The sequence below is a fragment of the Mobula birostris genome, chromosome 1 (genome assembly GCF_030028105.1).
Source record: "Mobula birostris isolate sMobBir1 chromosome 1, sMobBir1.hap1, whole genome shotgun sequence".
Lineage (NCBI taxonomy): Eukaryota > Metazoa > Chordata > Chondrichthyes > Myliobatiformes > Myliobatidae > Mobula > Mobula birostris.
Window position 1 is genome coordinate 157,976,169 of NC_092370.1, and position 9,577 is coordinate 157,985,745.

The following is a 9,577-nucleotide window of genomic DNA, read 5'->3' on the forward strand; positions in this document are numbered from 1 at the left end:
AATTTTACTATGTTTTAACTGCTTTAATAAAGATTAGGTGTACATGGAAAAGAAGAAAAGTAGACTTTATATTCTTACTCCCAGATTGTGAAATTGTATCCAGTTTACCAGGCTTGGCATTGTGACTTGACCATTTTCTAAAAGGCAAAAATATCAGAGGTACTGATTAGAACTGTATGCCTCCACTGCCATGCAAAGTAATTGCTGTCTTTCAGAAAACTACTTAAGCAGACCAAATTTGACATCAATTAGTAGTGATATTTCTGACAGCTCTGGCACCGAGCCTGGCATTGTGGCTCAGAAAGGAAGTGGGGAGAAGAGGCAAGCTGTAGTGATAGGGGATTCATTGGTTAGGTGAACAGAAAAGAGGTTCTGTGGAAAAGAATGAGATTCATGGATGGTTTGTTGTCTCCCAGGTGCCAGAGACAGGGAGATCGCGTCCACAACATTCTTAAGTTGGAGGGTGAGCATCCAGAGGTCATGTTCCATGTCAGTACCAGTGACATGGGTAGAATGGGTGATAAGGTCCCCCAAAGTGAGTTCAGAAAGTTAGGTGCCAAGTTAAAGGACAGGGCCTCCAGGGTTGTGATCTTGGGATTGCTACCTGTGCTACATGCCAGTGAGGCCAGAAATAGGAAAATCATACAGGTTAACATGTGGCGAGCAAGTTGGGGTAGGAAGGAGGGCTTCAGATTTTTGGATCATTGAGCCCTCTTCCGGGGTAGATGGGACCTGTCCAGAAGAGACGGTCTATGCCTGAACTGGAGGGGGATTAATATCCTGGCAGGAAGGTTTGCAAGTGCTGCATGGGAGATTTTTAAACTAGAGTTGCGGGGATGGGAACCAGAGCACCAGAACAGATAGTGAAATGGTTGTGGAAAAAGATGTTGTTAGGCCTACATACAAGGTCAGAAATCAAAAGATTGAGCATGATGGGACTAATGTTCAAATCTGCATATATTTCAATGCAAGGAGGAAAGGAACAGCATGTGGAATTATAACATTGTAACATTTAGTGAGACTTGGTTACAGGAGGTGCAGGACTGGCAACTCAGTGTTCTAAGGATCAGTTGTTTTAGATGTGGTAAAGGGGGAGGGATGGCATTACTAGTCAGGGAAATTGTTGTGGCAGTGATCAGACAGGACAGACTGGAGAGCTTGTGTAGTAAGACTATATGGGTGGAACTGAGGACTACAAAAGGTATGACCACATAAATGGGATTGTATTATAGACCACCAAGATTCTGCGGGATTTGGAGGAGCAACTTTGTAGAGATATCGCAGACAGTTTTAAGAAACATTAAGTTGTTTTTAGCTTTCCACATATTGACTAGGACTCCCATACTATAAAGGGGTTTGATGGGAAAGACTTAGTCAGATGTGTTCAGGGAAGTTTCCTGAATCAATACATAGAAGTCCAAACTAGAGAATGTAATACTAGATCTCATATTAGGGAATGAGACTGGTAAGTGACAGAAGTTTATGGAGGGGAGCAATTTGCATCTAGTGATCACAATGCCATTAGTTTCAAAGTAAATATGGAAAAGGATAGGTCTGGTCCTTGGGTTGAGATTCTAAATTGGAGAAAGTCCAATTTTGATGGTATCTGAAAGGATCTGGCAAGTGTCGTTTCGTATAGGTTGTTTCTGGCAAAGGTGTACTTGGTAAATGGGAGGTCTTCAAAAGTCAAATTTTGTGAGTACAGAGTTTGTGTGTTCCTGTCAGAATAAAAAGGCAAGGACAGTGGGTTTATGGAACCTTGGTTTTTGAGAGATATTGAGGTTCTGGTTAAAAAAATGGAGGTGCATAGAAGGTATAAGCAGGCAGGAACAAATGAGATCTTCGGAGTAGCAGAAATGCAAGAGAGCACTTAAGAAGGAAATCAGGAGAGCTAAAAGAAGACATGAAGTTGCTCTAGCAGACAAGGTAAAGGAGAATTCTAAGGGCTTCTATAGATATATTAAGAACCAAAGGAATGCTTGCAATGCGATCTGGACCAGTTGGGAAAATGGGCTGAAAAACCGCAGATAGAAATTAATGCAAATGAAGCACATGGGGATTATAAAGAAACCAGAAAAGAACTAAAGAAGGGAATTAGAAAAGCCAGGAGGGGCCAAGAAAAGTCCTTGCAGGTAGGATTAAGGTGAATACCAAGGTATTCTATACATACATCAACAGTAGGAGGATAACTAGGGAGAGAGTAGGACCACTCAAGAATAAAGAGGGGAACATTTGTTTGGATGCAGGAGAATGTGAGTGAGACACTTAGTGAGTACTTTACTTCAGTATTTACCAAGGAAAAGGACATGGAGGACCAGGAGATCAATGTTGAGTATATAAATATGTTAGGGCATTTAGAGGTCAAGGAAAAGGAAGTGTTGGGCTTCCCAATGAGTATTAAGGTGGATGTCCCCAAGGCCAGATGGAATTTACCCCAGGTTATTGAAGGAGGCAAGAGATGAGATTGCTGGGGGCCTTGACCAGTAGCTTTGTGTCCTCTCTAGCCACAAGTGAGGTCCCAGAGGACTGGTGAGTAGCTAATGTTGTACCTCTATTTAAGAAGAGAACAAGATAATACTGGGAACTATAGACGATTGAGGTTCATGTCAGTTGTAGGGAATTATTGGAGAAAAATCTTAGGGATAGAATATATGAGAATTTGAAAAACCATGACCTAATTTGGGAGAGACAGCATGGCTTTGCGCAGGGCAGGTCATGTCTTACTAACTTGAATGAGTTTTTTGACAAGGTGGTGAGAGTGGGGCAGTAGATGTTATCGACATCGACTTTAGTAAGATGTTTGACAAAGTCCCTCATGGGAGGTTAATCCCGAAGATTAAGATGCATGGAATCCGTGGTGAATTAACTGTTTGGATTCAGAACTGGCTTGCATGTAGAAGACAGAGGGTAGTGATTGAAGGGACTTATTTGAGCTGGAGGTCTGTAATTAGTGGTGTTCCACAAGGATTTGGGCTGGGACCACTGCTGTTTGTGAAGTATGTAAATAACCTGGATGAGAATGTAGGTGGGTGAATTAGTAATTTTGCGGTTGATACCAAGATTGGTGGTCCTGGGCAAGACGTAAAACTGGATCCAGGCGCAAGAGTCCGCAAGGGCTATGAGGATGATGGAGTGCCTCTTAACTGTCGCTGGTATTCCCAGGTGTCTCTTGGACACAAACGAATGCAGCAAGGAAATAAGGCGAAGGCTAGCAATGGCACACACAGGTACTACCAAACTCTGGAACATCTGGAAAGATAGATCTGTGAGCACTGACACCAAGACACGCCTCCTCAAGAGTCTCGTCTGGCCGGTAACCCTATATCGCTGTGAAACATGGACCCTTAAAGCAGCTGATGAAAAGAAGTTGACAGCATTTGAGATGTGGACATACAGACGGATCCTCAGGGTATCATACATTGAAAGGAGATCCAACAATTTCATCCTAGAAAAGATTGGCAGGAAACCAATACTTCTGGAAACCATTATCCAAAGGAAACTTCGCTATTTTGGACACATCTCAAGAACTGATGACACACTGGAACGCACTGTGCTTGAAGGCAGAGTAGAAGGAAGCTGCTCCCGAGGCAGACAGAGGACAACCTGGATCAACAACATCAAGAAGTGGACCAGCCTCACCGCCAGAGATGCAAGAGGTTTGACTGCCGACAGATCGCAGTGGAAGAAAGTAGTCGCCGAGGCTCTGACAGAGTATGGCACATGATGATGATGATGACCAAGATTGGTGGAACTGTGGATAGTGTAGAAGACCGGCAAAGAATACAGCACGATCAGTTACAGATATGGGCAGAGAAAAATGGTAGATAGAGTTTAACCCAGATTAATGTGAGGTGTTGCACTCTGGTAGGGAAAATGCAAGGAGACAGTACACTGTTAAGGTCAAGACCCTTAACAGCGTTGCTAAGCAGAGAGATCTTGGGGTCCAGGTTCATAGCTCCATGAAAGTGGCTACACAGATTGATAGGGTGGTTAAGAAGGCTTATGGAATGTTTGCTTTTGTTAGTTGGGGCATTGAGCTCAAAAGTCAAGAGGTTATGTTGTAATTTTATAAACCTCTGGTTAGGCCACATCGGGAGTATTGCATACAAATCTGGTTGCTGCACTATAGGAAGGACGTTGAGTCTTTGGAGAGGGTGCAGAAGAGGTTTACCAGGATGCTGCCTGGTTTAGAGGGCATGTGCTATAATGAGAGGCTGGACAAACTTGGATTTGTCCAAGTTTCCATTCGTACTGCTCTCCACTCTCTCCTAACCTCACCATCAAACCCACAGATAAGGGGGGTACTGTAGTTGTCTGGTGAACTAATGTCTACCTTGCTGAAGCTAAGCGACAGCTATCAGACACCTCCTCTTACTTGCCTCTCAGACAGGACACCACTAAGGAGCACCACGCTATTGTCTCACACACCATCACCAACCTCATTAACTCTGGGGATCTCCCATCCACTGCCACCAACCTCGTAGTTCCCTCACCCGCACCTCCCATTTCTACCTCCTACCATAGATCCACAAACCTGCCTGTCCAGGTAGACACATTGTTTCTGCTCCACCAAACTTGTATATGCATACTTCAACTCAGTTTTATCCCCCTGGTTCAAACCCTTCCTACCTATACCTGTGATACTTCACACACTCTTGATCTTTTCAATGATCCTTTCAGTTTCCTGGCCCCAATCATCTTATTTCACTCTGGATATCCAGTCCCTATACACCTCTATTCCTCACCAGGAAGGCCTCAAAGCCCTCTGTTTCTTTCTGGACACCAGACCAGAACAGTTCCCCTCACCACCCTCCTCTGTTTGGTGGAATTAGTCCTCACTCTCAATAATTTCTCCTTCAGCTCCTCCAACTTTCTTTAAATAAAAGGTGTAGATCTTGGGCACTTGCATGGATCCTAGCTATGTCTGCCTTTTTAATGGCTACATGGAACAGTCTATGTTCCAAGCCTACACTGGTATCACCCCGCAATTTTTCCTGCACTACATCGACAACTACATTGGTGCTCTTTCCTACACCCATGCTAAGCTCATCAACTTCATCAACTTTGCCTCCTACTTCCACCCTGCCTTCAATTTTACCTAGTCCCTCCCCTTTCTTGATCTGTCTGTCTCTATTTCTGGAGACAGCTTATCTACTGATGTCTTTTATAAACTCGCTGACTCTCACAGCTACCTGGACTATACTCCTTCCCACCCTGTTACTTGTAAAACTGCCTACCACTTCTCTCAATTCCTTCGTCTCCACTGCATCTGCTCTCAGGATGAGGCTTTTCATTCCAGTACTAAGGAGATGTCCTCCTTCTTCAAAGAAAGGGGTTCCCTTCCTCCACCATCAACGCTGCCCTCAACTGAACCTCCTCCATTTCACATACGTCTGCCCTCACCCCATCCTCCTGGCACCCCACCATGGATAGGGCTCTTCTTGTCCTCACCAGCCACCCACCAACCTCCACATCCAGCACATAATTCCGCAATCTCCAATGGGATCCCGCCACCAAGCATGTTTCCCTCCACCCCCCATTTTCTGCTTTCTGCAGTGATTGCTCCCGACATGACTCACTTGTCCAATTGTCCCTCCCCTCTTGGCAGTTATTCTTGTGGAACAAGTGCTACACCTGTCCCTACACCTCCTTCCTCACTACTATTCAGATCCCAAACAGGCCTTCCAGGTGAGGGGACACTTCACCTGTGAGTCTGTTGGGTCATCTACTGTATCCGGTGCTCCCAGTGTGGCCTCCTGTCTATCAGTGAGACTTGACATAGATTTGGAGACCTCTTCGCTAAGCATCTATGCTCCATCCGCCAGAAAAAGTGGGATCTCCCAGTGGCCACCCATTTTAACTCTACTTCCCATTCCCATTCCGACATGACAGTCAATAGCCTCCTCTACTGTTGTGATGAGGCCACACTCAGGTAGCAGGAGGAACACCTTATATTCCTTATGGGAGGTCTCCAACCTGATGGCATGAACATTGATTTCTCAAACTTCCATTAATGACTCCTCCCCCCACCATTCTCCATTTCCATTTCGCTCCCTCACATTACCTCTTTATCTGCCCATCACCTCCCTCTGGTGTTCCTCCCCCTTCCCTTTCTTCCATGGCCTTCTGTCCCCTCTCCAGCCCCTTATCTCTTTCACCAGTCAACTTCCCAGCTCTTTACTTTACCCCTCCCGCTTTCACCTAACACCTTCTACCTTGTGTTTCTTCCTTGCCTCCTCCCATCTTCTTACTCCGACTTCTCATCTTTTTTTCTCCAGTTTTGATGAAGGGTATTGGTCCAAACCGTCAAATTTTTACTCTTTTCCATAGATGCTGCCTGGCCTGCTGAGTTCCTCCAGCATTTTGCGTGTGTTGTGCAAACTTGGATTGTTTTCTTTGGAGCAGTGGAGGCTGGAGGAGATCTGACAGAGATTATGAGAGGCATAAATAAAGTAGACAGGGAATATCTTTTTCCCAGGGTAGAAATGTCTAATACCAGAGAGCATGCATTTAAGGTGAGAGGGGTTAGGTCCAAAGGGGATATGAGGAGTAAGTTTTTTTTACTTGGAGAGTGGTGGATTCGTGGAATACATTGCCTGATATGGTGGTAAAGGCAAATACATTAGACGCTTTTAAGAGACATTTAGACAAGCACATGAATGTGAGGAAGATGGAAGGATATGGACAATGTGTAGGTAGGAGGGATTAGTTTTTTGGGGAGTGGTGTTGATTCATTTTGAGGCTGGTTTGGCATAAGAAGTACATGAACGGCATATGTCATTACACCACCATGTCATGAGTGAGTGCCTCACTAAGGTAGAACTAAGTAAACACATATCCCTGGACTCATGTGTTTTTCTTTTAATTAATTTCTGGAGTTATAACACGTAACACTTATCTATTTGAGCAAATATTTTCAAGAATTTCCTGGACTGAAAGATTAGTGAATGCAGAGTTTCCACACACTTGACAGCATTACATTGCATTTCATGTCCAAGTTAGGAATCAAGACTCGCTATGTTGCATTTGATTCCAACTACAAAAAGATAGGGCAGCAGGAGGTACAAGTTGATGTTAAAATGCTTCAATAACTCATTGCATTGTCTGATGACTGTTGGGGTTCTTTTACATTGCTCTCCTTCACTATTTGTCCTCTCTTCCTTTATTATGTGTAACTGTATTTGAGTTCCTATGCTTTACAAGATTTAATTTGACGCATATATGTGTAACTATTACATTTGTGTTGTCACACTGATTGTTTAGTCATCACAAGAATTTTAGACTTGTACTAGCACTAAGCCTGTGAATTATAAATCAGATGTCAAGCATTTGTGGAATAAGTTGATGTTATAGTTAACAATGGATAAGTAATCAAGTATAAATAAAGAATGTGAGTTTAAACTGTTTGAGAGTTTGGGTTTAACAGATTTGGTAATAGCCTTCAATGATAAATCTGTCATATGTTTATAATCTATTTTTCAGTCCACTCCTGCTTGAACATTTAGCGGCACTCCTGAGTGCCTAGCACATTAATTTAGTTAGAATGTCTTTCATCACCATCTCTGTAAAATTCTGTAGATTAAGTAATATATTTGAGAATGAAGAATAAGTATGCTGAAGGAAAGCAGTACTGTGTATGACAATGCCACATAAACAGAACTAATCACAATTCAGCCCAGGCACATGATCAGGAATTGAAATTGGACTGTTTTTGAAGAAGCAAGTTAGACACTTCTTTATACCTATAAGTGCACATATACACTTGCTCAAAGCTTAGTAATTATTGTCATCCTTTGGAGTTGCCCCTCCCCCACATTCCTAGTTGCTCTGAGTCATAAAAGAGGAAGGTTGTTCGATTTATATCAAACTCTAGAGCTTGTGCATACTGTATAATAAATTCTAGAGCAGGGAACTTGTGATTTATATTGGACTCTATCCTCCACTTCTTAAGGCACTATCTGAAGAAATGGCATTATCCCTCATGTCAATACATGCTTATGAACAGTAATAAAATTATATTGTCAAATTAATATCTCATTGCTGTTTGATTAACCTTGCAATGTGCAAAATTGTTGCTGCATTTTCCAATAGTACAACAGAAACAATAATACAAATATCATTGTCAGTGTTTTGTGATGTCCTGAGATTAGAAAAGGCACCATAAAAGTACAAGTTCTTTCTTTTAAAATAGTGTTCGGCTTTGTCCAGTTCTCATGAGTGGATATGGATTCACAATGCATTTGCATTATAAATACAGCAGCATTGGCATTGTTCCATTTCAGTGTGAATGGTTTTGCTGTCAAAATATCATTAATATAATAGCTAGTACTTTAGTGTAGGCGTGTTGCCATTCTCATTTCAAACAATTATAGTCAAATAGATTCTTTGAACCCTCAGTGTATTGTTTCATTCCTGTACTATAATTACATCTTTGATCAACACTAGTATTTGGGAGCGACACGGAGAAGCAAATTTTCAGCCAAATGATGGAAGAGGCTAGAACTATTGAGTACAGAAATTCAAATATTCTGATATATGCTAAGACAATGTCTTTAAAGAGTTAAAAGAAGAAAAACTTTTATTTAACACCCTTCAGGTCTCTTAAGAACATCTTAGAGTACTTTAACTTCACATCCAATTAAGTTTACTTGAGAAATAGTACTCTTGTAATGACAGAACTTCAACAGCTAATCTATGCACAATTATTTCCCTCGTGATAATGATCAGATAGCCTGAGTCGGGCTGATATTTTAACTACAACTTTAAGGAAAATACCACTATAGTACTGTCTTGTTGAACCAATCCTATTGGGCATTATGAAACTACTTGAAAAGGCATTAGATAACTTAACATCTTTTCCAAATGGTGATGTCCCTGATAATGCGGTGCTAACCTAACACACAAAAAATGCTGTAGGAACTCGGCAAGTATCATATATCAGGCAACATCCATGGGTAGCCACCAGGAGATCCTGGCTTTAGCAGCAGACATTTCAGTCTGACTTTCCATTCCCATTCTGTCATGTCTGTCCATGGCCTCTTCTTACTACTATGATGAGGCCAAACTCAGGTTGGAGGAGCAACACCTAATACAGTATTACATCTGAATAGCCTCCAACCTGATGGCATGAAAAGTGATTTTTCTTTCTTCCAGTAATTATTCCACTCTCCCCATTCTTTCTTTTTCCATTCCCTTTCTCTTTACTTCTTGCCCCTTCTCTTTTCACCTTCCCACTACCACCACCTGGTTCCCCTCCTCCTTCCCTTTCTTCCAATGTCCACTGCTCTCTCCTATTAAATTCCTTCTTCAGTCCTTCACCTCTTCCACCTATCCTGTCCCAGCTTCTTGCTTCATCACCCACACTCCCACTTGGTCTTACCTATCACACGCCAGCTTGCACTCCTTCCCTCCCCAACCTTCTTGTTCTGGCATCTGTCCCCTTACTTTCCAGTCCGGATGAAGGGTCTCAGTGCAAAGCGTTGAGTGTCTATTGCTTTCCATCATGCTGACTTACTTGCTGAGTTTGTTCAGCACTTCTTTTGTATTTTGCTCAAGATTTGCAGCATCTGCAGAATCT